At 40.4% G+C, this 21,077-nt stretch overlaps 1 long non-coding RNA gene across 3 annotated transcripts in view; it reads left to right on the top strand.

Moving 5' to 3' along the window:
• Nucleotides 1–21,077, top strand: part of LOC126232187 (uncharacterized) — a 227,265-nt gene that overhangs the window by 196,416 nt on the left and 9,772 nt on the right. Inside the window, exons 1-2 of one of the 3 annotated variants that reach the window (XR_007544691.1) lie at nucleotides 12,846–12,942; nucleotides 15,833–15,919. This is a non-coding gene — a long non-coding RNA (uncharacterized LOC126232187). Of the gene's footprint in view, nucleotides 1–12,845; nucleotides 12,943–12,970; nucleotides 13,023–15,832; nucleotides 15,920–21,077 lie in introns of those variants that run through there. The other 2 variants (XR_007544689.1, XR_007544690.1) reach the window with 2 other exon arrangements.

The raw sequence follows: 21,077 nt of genomic DNA on the forward strand, positions 1-21,077 counted from the left end.
AGAACACCGTGAATTCATTGTCCCAGGAAGGGGAAACTTTATTGACACATTCCTGGGGTCAGATACATCACATGATCACACTGACAGAACCACAGGCACATAGACACAGGCAACAGAGCATGCACAATGTCGGCACTAGTACAGTGTATATCCACCTTTCGCATCAATGCAGGCTGGTATTCTCCCATGGAGACGATCGTAGAGATGCTGGATGTAGTCCTGTGGAACGGCTTGCCATGCCATTTCCACCTGGCGCCTCAGTTGGACCAGCGTTCATGCTGGACGTGCAGACCGCGTGAGACGACGCTTCATCCAGTCCCAAACATGCTCAATGGGGGACAGATCCGGAGATCTTGCTGGCCAGGGTAGTTGACTTACACCTTCTAGAGCACGTTGGGTGGCACGGGATACATGCGGACGTGCATTGTCCTGTTGGAACAGCAAGTTCCCTTGCCGGTCTAGGAATGGTAGAACGATGGGTTCGATGACAGTTTGGATGTACCGTGCACTATTCAGTGTCCCCTCGACGATCACCAGTGGTGTACGGCCAGTGTAGGAGATCGCTCCCCACACCATGATGCCGGGTGTTGGCCCTGTGTGCCTCGGTCGTATGCAGTCCTGATTGTGGCGCTCACCTGCACGGCGCCAAACACGCATACGACCATCATTGGCACCAAGGCAAAAGCGACTCTCATCGCTGAAGACGACACGTCTCCATTCGTCCCTCCATTCACGCCTGTCGCGACACCACTGGAGGCGGGCTGCACGATGTTGGGGCGTGAGCGGAAGACGGCCTAACGGTGTGCGGGACCGTAGCCCAGCTTCATGGAGACGGTTGCGAATGGTCCTCGCCGATACCCCAGGAGCAACAGTGTCCCTAATTTGCTGGGAAGTGGCGGTGCGGTCCCCTACGGCACTGCGTAGGATCCTACGGTCTTGGCGTGCATCCGTGCGTCGCTGCGGTCCGGTCCCAGGTCGACGGGCACGTGCACCTTCCGCCGACCACTGGCGACAACATCGATGTACTGTGGAGACCTCACGCCCCACGTGTTGAGCAATTCGGCGGTACGTCCACCCGGCCTCCCGCATGCCCACTATACGCCCTCGCTCAAAGTCCGTCAACTGCACATACGGTTCACGTCCACGCTGTCGCGGCATGCTACCAGTGTTAAAGACTGCGATGGAGCTCCGTATGCCACGGCAAACTGGCTGACACTGACGGTGGCGGTGCACAAATGCTGCGCAGCTAGCGCCATTCGACGGCCAGCACCGCGGTTCCTGGTGTGTCCGCTGTGCCGTGCGTGTGATCATTGCTTGTACAGCCCTCTCGCAGTGTCCGGAGCAAGTATGGTGGGTCTGACACACCGGTGTCAATGTGTTCTTTTTTCCATTTCCAGGAGTGTAGTTAAAAATACTTTATCTTTTATGACATGGCTAAAAGTGGTGTCACCTGTGTGACGCCACAGTAATCTGGGTGTTGCAGTTTCAACATAGTTATACAGTTTTCTGCATGATTCAAGCAGATATTATGTATTAGTACAGAGTGTGGCATTCTAATTGAGTCAAGAATTAATTACACACAAAAGAGAATGCAAAGGATATCAAAATGGATTACAGACTGGAATCAAATGGAAATTACAAATACACCTTTAAAAGAATTACCATTCAAACATGAAAATAGTTTTATAAATCATTTCCGAATTGCAAAACAAATTTAGAATATTTTTTGAATCATGTATCGGGCTCCATTCAAAGATCAGGAACACAAATTTTGGATGCAATCCCAGTTTGCCTGAAACTACAGGTGGTAGATACGGCATGTCAGTGCTACAGTGTATCTACAGCGTCCTCAAAAGTACAGTTTTAGTGTTCTTATACGAGATGCTGGATGCTGTTTACAAATGTAGCATTCATAATAAATCTTCTATGCGTGAATCGCTTTCGAATAACAAGAAAAAATGTTGAGTAGTTGTAGAGCTGCATATTGGACACTTTTAAAAATTCCAATACTCATATTAAAGATACAGTATTAGCTCGAGTGAAACTACAAATGACACTTCGATATTTGACATCTGGCATTTACCTGTCACCTCTCCAATATTTATACCATGTCTCCAAATACAAAGTTTTAAATTCCAGTATTGAATGCCTCTGCATGTGCTGTAATTGTATTAATCTTACACTCATTATACCTATGTGAGCGATACATAAGGGTTGTAATATATTCGTAGAATCATCATTCAAAGTCGCTTCTGGAAATTTTGTTAGTGGCCTTTCTCAGGATAGTTTGTCTATCTTCAAAGTCTGCAGTTCAGCTTCTTCAGCATCTCTGTGAAAGGACAAACAAACCTGTGACCATTCATGCTGCCCTTCACTGTATACTTTCAATATCTCCTGGTATGGATCCCACACACTTGAGCAATATGTTAGAACCAATCACATGACTAATTTGTTAGCAACTTCCATTGTAGGCTGATTGCACTTCCCCAGTATTTTACCAATAAACTGGAGTCTACCCCTATGCTTTACCCACAACTGAACCTGAGTGATCATTCCACCGCATATCCCAACGAAGTGTTACACCTAGGTATTTGTATTAGCTGGCTGATTCTAACTGTGGCTCATTTGTATTAGGATTCTACGTTTTTTTCGTTTTGAAGTGCAGAGTTTTACATTTCTAAACATTTAAAGCAAGTTGCCAGTCCTTGCATCCGTTTGAAGTCTTATCATGATCTGACTGAATGTTTACACAGCTTCATTATGGATGACTGCATCATTTACAAAAAGTCTGAAGTTACTATTAATATTGGTTGCAAGCTCATTAATATGCAACATAAACAGCAAGGATCCTAGCGCACTTCCCTGGGGCACACCTGAGGTTATTACTGCATCTAACAATGACTCTCCATCCAAAATAGCGTGCTGCATCCTCCCTACGAAAAATTCCTCAATCCAGTCGCAAAATTCAGTTAACACCCCATATGACCGCACTTTTGACAACAAGCACAGGTGTGGTAATGACTCAAATGTTTCTCGAAAATCAATAAATAATGCATCTACCAGACTGCTTTGATCCTAGTATTTTAGTGTATTTTCGTATGCCATGTGAGAAAAGAATGAGCTGGGTTTCACATGATTGCTACAGTATTTCCGGAATTCATACTGGTTGGCATGGAGGAGGTAATTCTGTTCGAGATACCTCATCATGTTTGAGCTCAGAATATGTTGTAAGATACTACAACAAATCGATATCAAGGATATTTTACTCTGCTACCCTCTTATAGAAGGGCGTGACCTGTGCTTTCTTCCAACTACTAGGCACAATTTTTTTGAGACATCTGTGACAGATTACAGTTAGAAGAGGGGCTAAATCAGCTGTAAATTCGGTATAAAATCTGAAAGGGATTCCATTGGGCTCTGAAGCTTTGTTCAATTTCAACGATTTCAGCTGTTTCTCAACACCACTGACACTGATACTTATTTCCCTCATCTTTTCAGTGTTGTTGTTGTTGTTGCTGTGGTCTTCAGTCCTGAGACTGGTATGATGCAGCTCTCCATGCTACTCCATTCTGTGGAAGCTTTTTCATCTCCCAGTACCTACTGAAGCCTACATCCTTCTGAATCTGCTTAGTGTATTCATCTCTTGGTCTCCCTCTACGATTTTTACCCTCCACACTGCCCTCCAGTACTAAATTGGTGATCCCTTGATGCCTGAGAACATGTCCTACCAACCGATCCGTTCTTCTAGTCAAGTTGTGCCACAAACTCCTCTTCTCCCCAATTCTATTCAATACCTCCTCATTAGTTATGTGCTCTACCCGTCTAATCTTCATTATTCTTCTGTAGCACCACATTTCGAAAGCTTCTATTCTCTTCTTGTCCAAACTATTTATCGTCCATGTTTCACTTCCATACATGGCTACACTCCATACAAATACTTTCAGAAACGACTTCCTGACACTTAAATCAATACTCGATGTTAACAAATTTCTCCTCTTCAGAAACGCTTTCCTTGCCATTGCCATTCTACATTTTATATCCTCTCTACTTCGACCATCATCAGTTATTTTGCTCCCCAAGTAACAAAACTCCTTTACTACTTTAAGTGTCTCATTTCCTAATCTAATTCCCGACTTAATTCGCCTACATTCCATTATCCTCGTTTATCTTTTGTTGATGTTCATCTTATACTCTCCTTTTCAGTGTTATGAGGATTAAATTGCGGCAGTTCTCCTGAATTTTTCTTTGTAATGGAAAAACTGAAAACAAAGTTAAGCATTTCAGCTTTTGCTTTGCCATCCTCAATGTCAGTTCCTGTTTCATTCGCTAGGGACTGGACACTAACTATTGTGCCGCTAACAGCCTTTACGTACAACCAGAATTGCTTTGGGTTTTGTCAAATATCATTTGACAACAATTCTCGACAATTCCTGCCCACCAGTACATGAGGTGTGCCTGGCCTCGGTTAGCTTGGTTTATTCCTCCACATCTCCAATTCACCGTCACAGCATCGATTGTCGACATGGGCAGCTGACAGACCATCTGACAATGCTCTGCTATGGCATTCATTGGAAGCCTCACACATTGATCTCTAGACAGACAAACGCGTTTTGTTCAGCAGTTCTCTATCTACAGTGCTATGCTTTGTTTTACATCTGTAATGCGGTAGTCTCTGTTTCTTTAGTAGTTTCTTTAAGTGAGGGGTCCTTCTATTATGAACGGTTCTGCTGGGTACACATCTATCCAGTGCGTGTTCAGCTACACTTTTAAACTTGAACCAGAGTTCGTCTACATGCTGCTGCCTTGTGCTTAAACTTTCAGTTCCTCATTGAGTTACGACACTTCTGATTTTTATCTAATTTACTAAACATATATATATTTATGATTGTTTCAGTTATGCTTTGTACTCTGTTAATCATTGTTGCCACAGCCGTATCATGGTCACTGATGTGGACATCCTCAAGGAGGTCAGGTCTATTTGTTGCCATTACATCCAATATCTTTTCATCATGAGCAAGGTTACTAACTACCTGTTCTAGTTAGTTTTCAGAGAAGGCATATAGTAATGTTTCACAGGGTGTCTTACCTCCCCCGTCACTAACAAAACTGTAATTTTCTCCCGATTAATGGATTACTTAAGTTCCACCAATGATTACAGTATGATTTGGAAACTTTTGTTCAAGCGAAACATTCTCACATGCAGCTTCAATTGCTATCATGATGGATTTGAGTTTTTTGTCTATTGCAAGGATTATGCCACCTTCATTTCTCATTAGTCTATCCATATACACTTAAATTTTCCCCAGAGATCTCAATGCCATTAATTTCAGGCTCAACCATCCATAATTTTAAGCAACCTTGATGTCTAAACTTCTGCATTTTTAGTGATGGTTTTTGTACGTCCAGGAAAAGATCGTTCCATACAGTTCAAGACTGTGTAATAATGTTGCTAACGACAGGTTTTTAAACGTTGTTGGTACTCCAGAACACACATCACACACAAGACAAATTTACTAAATGGAAACCAAATTACAGCGATAGTGCTTTGAAATACATTCAAAAGGACACAGCCAAACGATGCTATTCAGTGGTGGGAATGGTAAGTGGAGTCACAAAATAAAATGGAGTTGAACATTTTGTCACAAGATAAATGTTGCATAACTTGTGTCATGTAACTGAAAACTGTGTGTTTACACATGCATCTGCGGTGTCACTGCAGTATGCTATCATTTTTCGCAATATTATTTTAGTTGAAGCTTTGTTATATTGCTGATTGGGTAAATAATGCTCCTTTTTAATTTGTGTGACCATAGTATCTATAAATACTGTACAATTATTTATAGATTTGAAAACGATATTTGCAACTATTAAAAAAATTAATAAAGAAACATATAGTTTCCCTAACGACTTACATGACCGAGCGTGGTGGCGCAGTTATAGCAAAAAGAACTCGCATTCCAGAGGACTACGGTTCAAACCCGCGTCCCGCCCCCCTTATTAGGTTTTCAGTGACTTCCCTAAATCGCTTCAGGCAAATGCCCGGACGGATCCTTTAAAGGGCACAGCCGATTTCCTTTCCCACCCTTCCCTAATCCAACCGGACTGATGACCTCGCTGCTTTGACCCCTCCTGCAAATCAACCAACCAACAACTTAAATTTTTCTTTCTAGCAGAAGTGCAGCTCTGATTCCAAGAAGGTTAGAATGATCTCTGTTGAAGGTTCTTTTTTCCGCATTTATTGACTTAGACCACCACATTGGCAGTTGGCTGTAGAATAGTGATGGGCTAAACTCGATTTTCCGATATCAGTGATTTCTTGAATGCTACTTTTCAGTATCTGTTATTCTTAACTGTGATTTGTCACAGTTAAGGAACCTAGGTCGTGTATCCCTCCGCCACTGCTATTTCTGCGATTTCTGATACTTCCGTGATTTCTGCGACTTATGACTTACCACCGTATGAAAAAGTTACATCTGTCCACTCAGAAAGTTGCATCTCAACAAACCTGTCATTGGTAAGTATGTTTTACGTTTGTTCTTACGTGGCTTTAATTTTGTATTAAAGAAGCAACAGTGAAAATATTAATAGTGTAATTAATATGTAAGTAGCCATACAGTACCGTAACAGTTCGTGTTTAGAAAATGAATTCTAACATATTGTTATGTTCACAGGTACCCGAACTACATTTGAGTCACTCAGTAAAGTGATAACTCAAAATATCATTGTCAACAGATCTGGAGAAATTGCCACTGCGTCGTTATGCAGTTTTCGTCAGACGAGAGGTTAGTTTCTAAGTGTTTCGATGGACTTAATTACTTCAGTGAGATCGTTCTTGCAAATGTGAAATATACCCCATTGAGTGGCTTTCATTACAGCAAATATTAGCAATCTACACTGTCAATCATATTGCTTGTAATTAGTGACAGCAAAAATTGTTTAATAAGCCTTGTGATTTTGCAGACACAGTTCTGACTGATTATTGGTTGCTGTACGTATCTATCCACATCAAGGCTGTTGAGAGAGACTGGTGAAGATTCAAGACAACTCTTAGAGGATTTGCAGTTTAAAAGTGACATAATTGTGAAATAAGTGTGCAGATGAGTGATTAAACTGTGTTTTATTGAAGTTGTTGTGCGATTTTAAAGGAATAATAAATATTAAATTCAGTGAGTGAATAATGAAAATCTCATTTTCCACATGTTAAGCCGTCCTATACTCGTAATTTTCCGCCACTTATTTATTGGTAAACACTTGCTGGAGAGTAGTGGTGGGCAGGAAATCGCGTATCTGTTAGAAATCACAGTGACTGAGAAGTCACAGATATCACAGTAGCAACTTTACAGAATCTAAGTGCGATTTCAGTCACAGTTAGCAGTTGCAAGTAGTATTTCACATTCAAAGACGTAAGCCATCTATTGGTCGAATTTAGCACTGCTTTCAACGATTTCAGTGACAAGTCGCAACTAAGAGTCGCAAGTAGCAACTAAAAAGCGCGGTTGACAGTGGCATCTGTTGGCCAAAGTTCGTACTACGTCCATCTCTGCGGTACGCTATGGAGTCCAACTGCGATTTCCGTGACAAGTCGCAACTAAGAGTCGCAAGTAGCAACTAAAAAGCGCAGTTAACAGTGCCATCTGTTGGCCAAAGTTCGTACTACGTCCATCTCTGCGATACGGTATCGAGTCTAACTGCGATTTCCGTGACAAGTCGCAACTAAGAGTCGCAAGTAGCAACTAGAAAGCGCAGTTAACAGTGCCATCTGTTGGCCAAAGTTCGTACTACGTCCATCTCTGAGATACGGTATCGAGTCTAACTGCAATTTCCGTGACAAGTCGCAACTAAGAGTCGCAAGTAGCAACTAGAAAGCGCGGTTAACAGTGCCATCTGTGGGTCAAAGTTCGTACTACGCCCATCTCTGCGATACACTATTGAGTCCAACTGCGATTTCCGTGACAAGTCGCAACTAAGAGTCGCAAGTAGCAACTAAAAAGCACAGTTAGCACTGCCATCTGTTGAGCAAAGTTCATACTACACTATTCGCTACCGAGTCAAACTGCGATTTCTGTGACAAATCGCAACTAAGAGTCGCAAGTAGCAACTAAAAAGCGCAGTTAACATACTTTTCCTAGTGTCATCTGTTGACCGACGTACGTACTTCGTTATGAGAGCCTTGTGCCTCACGAGATCGATGTGCTGTGTGTGCATATGAAGGGCTTATTTCAATAGTGGTACAAGTCAATTTTTGTTCATTTTGAGATACAGAATCGTAAAGTTAAATGAGCGCTGAAAAATCTGCAGTTGAGATACCAGAAATATTCAAGCATATGGCTTCTTGCTAGAGATGAACCTTTATTTATGTTTGTTTGGATCATTAATTTCAGAAGCACTATAGACAGAGAAGTGGAGGTAATAGACTTGTACCACTATTGAAATAAGCCCTTCATATTATATGATGACATGCACATTCAGCATCAGTTATGGTTGGTCAAATACTGCCGTGACTCTGAATGTATTATATTAATAAGAAGCAACATTGCCTTTTTCTCCTGAAAATATCAAGTAACGTAACAAATGTGTTTGATTCTGCTTCCAATATGACAGTTTTGATTAATACTCCACATGCCTACAGGACTTTGCAATGTTATTACAGCAGAACTCAGACACCTGTCTAAGTGTAGAGAAATGAAAACAGTCATATGAATGCCTCACTTTTGTTCCGACACAGTTCAAGACTCGGGAGAAAAGTTTTACACCTGGTGTTCTACATGGCAACTTCACACACAAGAACTTTTTGCCGACACTACTACCACCTACATAAGTAAGCTTTTCCTGTGTTACTTTCAAGTAATGCACTTAAGCTATTCCTGATTTAACTGGAAGATCTGTACTTCCCACTTTCATATCAACAGCCTCAAAATGCATATTCGAGACTTTGGGATATGTTACAGGTCAGTGTCACACCAAGATTGTGGAGAAGGGGGGGGGGGGGGCGACATGTGATTCTCCAACTAGTGTTTACCAGTAAATAAGTGGCGGAAAATTACGGGTATAGGACTGCTTAAACATGTGGAAAATGAGATTTTGATTACTCACTCACTGTATTTGACATTTATTATTCCTTTAAAATCGCACAACAACTTCAATAAAACACAGTTTAATCATTCATACACTTATTTATTCACTTTTTAACTGCAAACTCTTCTAAGAGCTGTCTTGAATCTTCACGAGTCTCTCTCAACAGCCTTGATGTAGATAGATACGTACAGCAACCAGCAACCAAAATCAGAACTGTGTCTGCAAAATCACAAGGATTATTAAACAATTTTTGCTGTCACTAATTACAAGCAATATAATTGACAGAGTAGATTGCTAAAATTTGCTCTAATGAAAGCCACTCAATGGGGTATATTTCACATTCGAAAGAACGATCTCACTGAAGTAATTAAGTCCACCGAAACACATAGAAACTAACCTCTCGTCTGACGAAAACGGTCTAAAGATGCAGTGGCAATTTCTCCAGATCTGTTGACAATGATATTTTGAGTTATCACTTTACTGAGTGACTGAACTGTAGTTCACGTACCTGCGAACATAACAATATGTTAGAATTCATTTTATAAATACGAACTATTACGGTACTGTATGGCTACTTACATATTAATTAAACTATTAATATTTTCACAGTTGTTTCTTTAATACAAAATTAAAGCCACGGAAGATCAAACGTAAAACATACTTACCAATGACAGGTCTGTTGAGATGCAATTTTCTGTGTGGACAGATGTAACTTTTTCATATGGTGGTAAGTCGCAGAAATCGCAGGAGTCACAGAAATCGCAGAAGTAGCAGAAATCGCAGAAGTCGCAGAAGTAGCAGAAGTCACAGAAATCGCGGAAGTAGCAGAAGTCACAGAAATCGCGGAAGTAGCAGAAATCGCAGTGGCGGAGGGATACACGACCTAGGTTCCTTAACTGCGACTCTTATCTGCGACAAATCACAAAGAATAACAGATACTGAAAAGTAGCATTCACAGAAATCACTGATATCGGAAAATCGCAAATTAGCCCATCACTACTGGAGAGTGACATGCCGCCCCTCCCCCCCCCCCCTTTCTCCACAGTCTTGGTGTGACACTGACCTGTAACATATTACGAAGTCTACAATATGCATTTTGAGACTGTTGATATGAAAGTGGGAAGTACAAATGTTCCAGTTAAATCAGGAATAGCTTAAGTGCATTACTTGAAAGTAACACAGGAAAAGCTTACTTATGTAGGTGGTAGTAGTGTCGGCAAAAAGGTCTTGTGTGTGAAGTTGCCATGTAGAACATCAGGTGTAAAACTTTTCTCCCGAGTCTTGAACTGTGTCGGAACAAAAGTGAGGCATTCATATGACTGTTTTCATTTCTCTACACTTATACAGGTGTCTGAGTTCTGCTGTGTTAACATTGCAAAGTCCTGTAGGCATGTGGAGTATTAACCAAAGCTGTCATATTGGAAGCAGAATCAAACACATTTGTTACGTTATGTGATATTTTCAGGAAAAAAGGCAATGTTGCTTCTTATTAATATAATTCATTCAGAGTCACAGCTGTGTTTGACCAACCATAACTGATGCTGAATGTGCATGTCGTCATATAATATGAAGGGCTTGTGTCAATAGTGGTACAAGTCCATCACCTCCACTTTTCTGTCTATAATGCTTGTGAAATTAATGATCCAAACAAACATAAATAAATGTTCATCTCTAGCAAGAAGCCATATGCTTGAATATTTCTGGTATCTCAACTGCAGATTTTTCAGCGCTCATTTAACTTTACGACTCTGTATCTCAAAATGAACAAAAATGGACTTGTACCACTATTGAAATAAGCCCTTCATATGCACACACAGCACATCGACCTCGTGAGGCACAAGGCTCTCATAATGAAGTACGTATGTTGGTCAACAGATGGCACTAGGAAAAGAATGTAACTGCGCTTTTTAGTTGCGATTTGTCACAGAAATCGCAGTTTGACTCGGTAGCGAATAGCGTAGTATGAACTTTGCTCAACAGATGGCAGTGCTAACTGCGCTTTTTAGTTGCTACTTGCGACTCTTAGTTGCGACTTGTCACAGAAATCGCAGTTGGACTCGATAGCGTGTCGCAGAGATGAGCGTAGTACGAACTTTGGCCAACAGATGGCACTGTTAACTGCGTTTTTTAGTTGCTACTTGCGACTTCTAGCCGCGACTTGTCACTGAAATCGTAAGCCTGGTCCACACGCAACGATCTGTCTGCACAGACATCGGCGCAGATGTCTGTACATGCAAAAGATCGCTGCAAATGTGGTGTGTTCACACGACACAAACCCCAATCTACTACTCGCCCGCTATCTGTCGGTGTAGAAAAGAAATATCAGTGGCAAGCGACTACGCTCCCCGTAAATGTCAAAAATTTAATTCAGTTATTTTGAAATATAGAAATGGGAAAAATTCTGTTGTGGTCTGTGTTCGCAACTTTTGTTGGAAAAAACATTCAGACCAACCGCAGGAAACAGATAAAGCGGTCAAAATGGTGTAGACAGTGGCTGCTAACGCGAAAGCAGTTTTCTCACGTAAATTTACTGCGAGAGTTGCTGGGCAAACCTAACGACTGGCGAAATTATTTGCGGATGGATGTCGAGCTTACAATTATCTCTTAAAGCTTGTAACCCCTCATATTATGAGAAAAAATACTTATATGAGAAGGACACTTTCTCTTCACGAACGGCTGGCCAAGCAGATCAAAATACCATAACGTTGTCTGGTATAATTGATCTACTCCTACAAGAGATCTTCTAGATTTCTGAACTTTGGATAACTCTTTTCGGTAAACAGTTCGCAACGAATTTTTTTAAAATATATATTACTGTTTTTCTGTTTGCCGAGGCGTCAACTGCCCGCAATTTTTCAATTAGAACGTTGTATGCTGCTGTCTTTTTGTCTCGGTCACTATATTCTTTACTTTTAATCTTCCACAAATATGGGTGGTTTCTATATATTTCAATGAATTCACTTACAAACTCTCGAGAACACTAAAGAGTATCAGCCATTTTAATGCCCTGTGCGCACAAATACAAACACTAGACTGAGCAAACAGCTGTTTCGCGCCAGATTTGCGGCGATCTCCTGTCCACACGCTCCAACTTGTCTGCGCAATGTGGTTTGAACCCACAGATTTGAGAGGTTTCGCTCAAACCTCCAACTCCAACTTCCAGGTTTGCACACACCTCAGGTTGGTGCAAATCTTCTGTCCACACGCAACATTACATGTGCGCAGACATTTGCACAGACAGATCGTTGCGTGTGGACGGGCCTGTAGAAAGCAGTACGGAATTCGGTCAACAGATCGCTCACGGCGTTGAATGTGAAATGCTACTTGCGACTGCTAAACGTGACTGAAATCGCAGTTACATTTTGTAAAGTTGTTATTGTGATATCAGTGACTTCTCAATCACTGTGATTTCTAACAGATAGGCGATTTCCTGCCCACCACTACTGTAGAATTTAGAAGCTCGTATCATAAGTTTGTACGGAATTTCGTTGCATTTTCAATGTAATAATGAAATGATTAGGTGGTAGAGACATTAAATTACGGAACGACACATATTGAGTCTGGAACTAAGTCAATACATAATTTTAATTATTTTCACAGCTAACTACCACGAATGAAATAGTTTGCCAATACCTGTAATGATGCTGTGGTAACTGTTCGTACAACCATTGTGTTGGTTTACTTTCATTTATTGGGCGCATTTGAACCATAAATTTTTTCCACTTTTAATTCTTGCATTATCTTTGACGTCTCTGGTTATAATTTGGAATGCCTTTGAATGTCATAAGTAATTATTTCAGGTTATGTTATCAGAACCAAGCACTTGTTATTTTCAGTGACCCTGTGTTTCCGCATTTCTAACAGGAGGTGATTAGTATTTAAACATACATAAGTCCATATTATGTACCTATTCTGTCCGTCAGTTACGAGAAATACCAGATCGATGTGTATGTACGTCATGTGTTTGCTGTTTACGTCCTGTCCGATAAAATTGCTAAATGTCTCGCGTGAGTTATCAAAAGAACTGGCCGAAATTTTGACATGTTGTCTGAAATTACCGGAAACGTTTCTGTAAACGGTATGGTAGTTAGAGAAAAGTGAAGGTCAGTGTGAAATACTTCGTGATTGACAGAAAAAAGGCACTTAATGAAGTTCGCACACCCGCTACATTAATATTGTTATATTGACTTGCGTTGTGCATGCGATGTTCGGTAAGAATATTAGTGAAGGGATGACTAGGAACGGTAATCGTTCATTGTAATCCGGTGCGTAGCTCGTCCAGGTTGTAGCACGAACAGTTGTATTGTCGATACATCAGATTCATTTGCCCACGTTAAGACAGAATTTCAGGGATTGATTATGATGGAATGAAAGAGAATGCTGTACAGGGAATTGATTGTGTTGCGTTTTTCGTGGGGTTTCAATGTGCCTATTTGCTCCATAGTTTAGCAAATAGTGTTAACTTCTTATTGTAGTAATGTGCATGTTGAAAACTAGCTTTGTGAAAGAGTAGTGCATCGCCTTTCTGGAAGGATATGGGAAATGTAATTGTGTAGGGCCTAATGGGTATGTGTAATTGCTACTGCCAAAATCCGGCACACCACAACTCCACAGAAGATTGTCATGGATACTCTTACATCAGAAAGTAATTTCACTAAATCTTGTTAGAGGAATTTATTAGGTGTTAAACCTTGACAATAAAAAATCATTTACTTTTCTGTGCAACCTGCAGGCTGCAGTGTCTGTTTTTGTAGTGCCTGGGTAAAGAGTCAAGTGTTGCTTTGAACTGGGTTGATAACAGATGACTGTATGAGGAAACAGTTGTTAAAAATACATATTAAACTGACAAAAAAAAAAAAAAACTGTCTGTAGGGGTGGATCTTCGTGTTGTGCTTTTCTAAATACCATGAGCAAATATGGGTCTATAGATTAAGGATTGAAAGAGCACCAGTATGATTAAGAAACAATTCTCTTCTGCCTTTGCATACATTGCTGAGAATATAATTCTGAACATATTACATTATTCTATATATTAATGAATTTGCAGAATAGATCCTGATATACCTCAAGAGTGTAAGCTCCAGACTCATTTTAATCTTTTGTTCTTCATTCTTAAAATAATTGTTGTCTATAGTAAATAGACATATTTGGTAAATTCACATTGTCTTAGTTGCTTCGCTTGACAGTTAGAAATTTATGTGAAGAAAGCAAGATATGTCAGTTACCGTGCTCAGAATGGAATTGTATACCACAAGCAAATGCTACTAAGTAACAGCAGCAACTGATAGTCTTGTATCTTTGTGAGTGTTTTTTTTCTGTGAAATTGAGTTTTGTTTTCCATTAATGACAGTGAGACTTCAGAGTCTTCATAACCAGCAAGTTGTAAAATCAGTTCTTTTCATCAGCCATTCGCTGCAGTCGACAGAAGCGTCCGATCCCAAGCCTCGTCTTTGACCCGTGATGTAAGGGTGATGTCGTGTGTGACGTCATGACGGCGCGGAGTTTCGTTTGTGAATGTGGCGTGTTTGTAGACGTCGTCGTGTTGTGCCCTCTGGTGGTATGTTCAGGGTTTTCGTTTGTGTGGTGTAATGGGCTCAATTTGCTTTCGTTCATTATCAAGAATTGTTAGAGTGTCGTCTGTATTTGTAGTGGAATTCGTTTAAGTGAGTTAACGATTTTGTATGAAGGTTAATTTAGTGTTGGTCGCTGTACATCGTGTGGTAATATTAGTAAAATTAATCGGTTGTTGTTTTTGTTCAGGAATGGATATGATGGGTAAAATTAGCAGTGCGCAGGTCAAGGGAAGTGTTCGATCCCAATGTGTGGCTGTGTATTGGTATTGGGAGATGTTTTTGAGCTATCTAGGCCAAGGGAAATGTTTGATCCTAATTTATGGGATCGGGAGCTGCTGTTGAGTTATATAGGTCAAGGGAAGTGTCCGATTCCAGATGATATTTTTAGTGGTATTTGGGGAGTTTTGTGATGTCGGGGTTTTTCGTCATTTTGTGTGGTTTTGTATGGGGGTGGGTGTCTAAATTTGTTTATATTTAGTTTGCCCCTACCCGAAAACAACACACACACTGAAGATTAGATGGGTAGACCACATAAACAATGATAAAGTATTGAACAGAATTTGGGAGAAGAGGAGTATGTGGCACAACTTGACAAAAAGAAGGGACCAGTTAGTAGGACATGTTCTGAGGCATGAAGGGATCACCAATTTAGCATTGGAGGGCAGCGTGGAGGGTAAAAATCGTAGAGGGAGACCAAGAGTTGAATACACTAAGCAGATTCAGAAGGATGTAGATTGCAGTAGGTACTGGGAGATGAAGAAGCTTGCACAGGATAGGGTAGCATGGAGAGCTGCATCAAACCAGTCTCACGACTGAAGACCACAACAGCAGCAAAAACAACAACAACCACCACCCAAAAACACCCCATTTTCCGCACTTGTCTCGTTAGTGTCATTAGGATTTTTATGGAAAGTGCGTGTGTTTGTTTTTCGATGTATTTTCGTCCTCATAATGTATACGTACAGACTTTATATGCGTCATGTTGGAATCCTGGTTTATGGTCGTTTCCGCCATATTTGTGACGTAATGGGTCAAAGTATACGGGCTGGATCGGACGCTTCGGTATTACCATTTTTCTTATACACTGACTCATTTGCTGCAGCCAGAAAATACCGCCTGTGCACTGTAATGAATAATAATAATAATGCAAAGTATGTGACCGCTTCTTATTTCTTGTTCTTCAGTGGCTTACGAGGGCAATCATGGACTGCAAGGGATCTAATTGGCTGAAAAAAGAGAAGAATGAAGTATATGCTGAATCAGGCTCCTTGGTAAATAGCTTCATGTATTTGTTACCATTGTTTCATTAATTTTTATGTCCTATGTGGTGTGTAAACAAGCAGATTACATGTCCTGTTGTTTGTCAAATGAAGCATTTGATATTGGCTGTTGGTTTTGATACATGAGCTGACAAAGTTGTTCAACATATTTGAAATGGATTGGTGTCCTGTAGTATATGATGCTGCTCTCTAGTATTTAATTTATTTCAAAATTTCTGTAGCATATTGTTTGAGTGTGATGTTGGCATGTCAGCAGTTAATGATTACAGATCTGTTGTCTACTAGAAAATTCATGTGTTCTTAAATTATTGTGGTGTTAGCAATCAGTTGTTACAAATTAATTTTCTAATTCAAGATTGTTTGGTGTGTTGTTGAAGTCTAGATAGAAAGTGGTCTTAATAATGGATATGATGAAGTAATATGTGGGTAGGACTTTACTTGCTAGAGTGCAGGTGATATGGCTAATACTGAAGATCAGTTGTATGGTCTGTTGGATGAACTGATCAGATGCTATATTTGTGGTCAATTTTTAAGTTGACCACAGTTGCTTTCTCAGACAAGAGGGAGATATATGTGGATTTATTGCAAATACAATATTTGGCAGTCTACTCATCATGGTGTCTGGTGGAGTTATGACCCCTACAGTCTTGTTCTCTTGGTGTATTATTTTTGCTATTGCTCATGTAATTGGTTTTATACCCTCAAAGTTCTTGTGAGCAGTCTTAATATTCTTGATCGGTTTTTGTTTTGTCGGTATGTATTCAGAATCTATTAAATGTAGGGAAATGGTAGGTGGACCAAGAGCTGTTGTTGAAAGCATTTGAGTACCTTAAATACTATTAAATGAAAGTGTAGCTGGTAGTAGAATTTACAAGCTTAAGAAGGAAATGGTGGTAATGCTGATACTAAAAGACTAAAGGAATGTTACAGTTGTAACTACAGAATGTTTGCAATGCTGTTTAACCAGTAGATCTTCCCATTACCACTCTAAATATTAGGTATCATATAAATTACTTAAATGTTAATATAATCACAGAATCAAACTGCATGGGCTACAATATGACACACCTGTAACACAAAAAATACACCTACGGATTTGATGCTCATAAAATAAGTAATTGTAGCAGAATGTCACTGTTACCTTCTGGCAAATTAAAACGTGCTAAAGTGAACGTTAGATCTCAATTCTTTATTCAGTTTCTCTGAAATTAGAAGGATTTTGAAGTTTCCTCTGTGTGGCTATCAATGTTTTATGGAAAATTCCCTCAGCATTGAGCTTGTTTTGAAAATATATCCTTTGTTTCTTTCTACATCAAAGTGCTGTAATTAAGTTGTTTTTTAGCTAAATCAAAACACTCTTGTAACAAAGTAAAGATGAATGTCTCACATACCATTCTTTATGTGAACTTGGTGTCTATATTGTTTTGCTCATTTTCAGGAAGTTCATCTTTCTAGTGGTATTGTAGGTCTTGCATTGGTCTCAAAACTTAAGTTGGTAAAGGCAAGTAGTTTATCATTTAACACACCTGCCTTTGGCAGGACAATCTTCTCTTATCATTTTTTTGAAACAACCACAGAAGTGAGGATTGCATTGCACCTTTGTCTCATGTTACATCTTTATTGTTAATGTATCTGTCTTTCATTAGCTCAAAGCTGTGTAACTGAGCAATTGCTGTTCCAGCTTTTCATGTGAGATTGTATCTGAAATGGTCCTATGATGACAGGCAAAACTCAGTTGCCTCAGTTATGTTTTCCAAAGAACAAAGAAAGTAAAATCAAACAAGGGAAATGTCAGGATAGAATTGAGGAGACCTTAGGTTGCAGGTGGGTAGAATGAATTGACTGCTAAATATTTAAGCTTTTTGACAGTCTTTCTTATGAAGTACAAAACAGACAGGCATGGCACTAGGGCATGACTGCATCTAATGTGAGTAGAAATCTGTTGAAGTGAGTGGTGGGGTAAAGAGGTGGCATGGGGTGGGGAGGTGAGGGATAGCAGGGTAGGGGTGGGGCTGATGCTGTGCTGCCTGTGGGATTGTGCAAGGACATGGGAGGGGGGAGGGGGACAGGATAGGGCTGCTAGGTGCAGTGTTGGGAGTCTGGAGGGGGGGGGGGGGAGAGTTGAGCGAAGGTTAAGGCTAGGGGGATTATGGGGATGAATGATATGTGGCAGGAAGAGCTCCCATTTGCACAATTTAGAAAATCTGGTTGTGGGTGTGCATTTTTTTTAATGTGCTTCCAAAGATGGAATCTCTGCTCTAATGGGGCAACATATTCAGCCTGTTACAACTTACCCTACCACAAAAGACACCAATCATTTCCTACACTGAATCTCCACAGTTCCTGTTCCTTTACCACTCGGCACCCTGCTCTGATTACATCCCCAACACTCATGGCCTTCTGTTAATGAACACTACTTTGCCCAATGTCTGACTGCCACCAAACCTACAGCCCCTTTTTTGTCACCATGACCAACTACATCCTCACCTATAATTACTTCTCCTTGGAAGGCATGGCCTACAAACAAATCTGCAGTACATAAAAGGGCATTTGTATGGCATCATATTATGCCAATTTATTTATAGGCCACCTAGAAGATATATTTCTAGCCACCCAGAATCGCAAACCCTTCACCAGATAAAGATTCATTTATGACATCTTTCTGATCCTATTGGTTTGTTTAGTAAACCTGATCTGATTAGGTCCATCAGGCCCTCTATTAAATTGGACCACAGTTTCACATATACAGTACCCTTTTTATATCATATTTTCCTGAAGATAAGTTTTAATATGACAAATAGTATCAAAATGATTTGAGTGTCTGAAGTAGCAGTGTGAGTAAATAATACTATGATCTAAAAGTTAATATTGGCAGTAGTTGTACTACTGCAGTTGCTGCCACTAGCGGTGCTGGTAGTGGTGGTGGTGATGAAAGAATTAGTAGGTGTGCAAGGTGTATTTTTTTTCTGGTACAGTGAGTTATGGTGAAAGGAAATTTAAGGAGACTCCACCAGCTAAGAATACTGGGAAACAATGTGGTTTGAAGGAATATGCTAAGGGTCTGACTGAGGCATGCACAGCCTAAAATTTCCTTTCAAACATTTTACAGAAAGGGATCTCCCATGCCTTGTCTTGTCAGTTACCTACCATCTCCCACATAACCACTGTTGGGCCATAAAGGAACACTCCCCTTGCAAATCAGTACCACCCAGGACGAGCAACTGAATCACATTCTCTGCGAGGATTTACACTACCTCTTGTGCCCCAAAATGAGAAATAATCTCTCCACCTTTCCCACAGTTGTATTTTGTCACCAATTGAACTGATGAAATATCTGGGTCAAGGGAAGTGTTCGATTCCAGTTGATAATGTTTTTAATTGATTTTGGGAAGGTTGTGATCGTTTAATTTTATCGTTTGGTTAAGTGGCTTGTGTTCATTTTTAGTTTGTCCCCGCTAAAAAACCCCCAGTTTCCCCCACTTGTCCCATTAGTTTCATAATATTTTTTGAGAAATGTGTTTTTGATGATTTTTAGATCTATTTTGGTGTTGGTTGTCATGTTTATGTAATGACGTCATAGCCGCGATATGGGAGTTGATGTGAATGGTCGTTTCCGCCATATGGGTGACGTCATTGGTCAAAACAGACGGGTGGACTCCGATGTTTCTGTTAACCACTACATGCAGGATATGCTTGATCCCTCCAGCCCTGTCGGACATCTCAAACACAAAGGCAGGGCTACCTGTGAAAGGAACCATGTGATTGGCAACTACCAGCTTGCAACCACTGTGCTGTTTTCTACATAGCCATGACAACTGACACGCTCTATCTGCATGAGTGACCACTGTGGCCAAGAGAGAGCTGGACCACCCGCTTGCTGAAAGTGGCCCCCAGCATGTTGTGCTTCAGTTCAAAGACTGCTCCATAGCTGGCAATATCTGGATTCTACCTTCTAACACAACCTAACCAAACTAAAAGCAGCATTTCTACCAAGGAATAACACTGTACAATTAATTACCAAAAGAGATAAAAGAAATTGCAAAAATACACTTATTTAAAAAGGCAGGCAAAAAGGTCATGTTGTTGTTCTGGTTTTCAGTCCAGAGACTGGTTTGGTGCAGCTCTCCATGCTGCCCTATCCTTTGCAACCTTCTTCATCTCAAAGTACGTACTGCAACCTGCATCCTCCTGAATCTGTGTAGTGTATTGATCTCTTTGTCTCCCTCTAAGACTTTCACCCTCCAAGCTGTTGTCCTATACTAAATTGCGGTCCCTTGATGCCTCAGAACATGTCCTACCAACCGATCCCTTCTTCTAGTCAAGTTGGTCCACAAATTTCTCTTCTCCCCGTTTCAGTTAAGTATCTCCTCATTAGTTACATGATCTACCCATATAATCTTCAGCATTCTTCTATAACAGCACATTTCGAAAGCCCCTATTCTCCTCCTGTCTAAACTATTTATCCTCCATGTTTCACTTCAATATGTGGCTACACTCTGTACAAACACTTTCAGAAATGACTTCCTGAAACCTAAATCTATGCTCGACGTTAACGAATTTGTCATCTCCAGAAAGGCTTTCCTTGTTATTGCCAGTCTACATTTTGTATCCTCTCTACTTCGACCATCATCAGTTATTTTGCTCCCCAAATAGGACAACTCATCTACTACTTTAAGTGTCCCATTTCCTAATCTAATTCCCTTGGCATCACTGATTTAATTCATCGCTGTTCCTCTTACATGCTCCTTTCAAGACACTGTTCACTCGGTTCAACTGTTCTTGCAGGTTCTTTGCTGTGTCTGACAGAATTACAATGTCATTGGCAACCCATAAAGTTTTTATTTCTCCTCCATGGATTTTAATTCCTAATCCAAATTTTTCTTGTTTCCTTTACTGCTTGCTCAATATACAGGTTCAATAACATCAAGGGATAGGCTACAACCCCGTCTCACTTCCTTCCCAACCACTGCTTCCCTTTCATGCCCCTTGGCCCTTATAACTGCCATCTGGTTTCTGTATGAATTGTAAATAGCCTTTCATTCCATGTGTTTGACCCCTGCCACCTTCAGAATTTGAAAGAGAGTATTCCAGTCAACATTGTCAAAAGCCTTCTCTCAGTTTAAAAATGCCAGAAACGTAGGTTTTCCTT

Source organism: Schistocerca nitens, unplaced genomic scaffold (genome assembly GCF_023898315.1).
Source record: "Schistocerca nitens isolate TAMUIC-IGC-003100 unplaced genomic scaffold, iqSchNite1.1 HiC_scaffold_466, whole genome shotgun sequence".
Taxonomy (NCBI): domain Eukaryota; kingdom Metazoa; phylum Arthropoda; class Insecta; order Orthoptera; family Acrididae; genus Schistocerca; species Schistocerca nitens.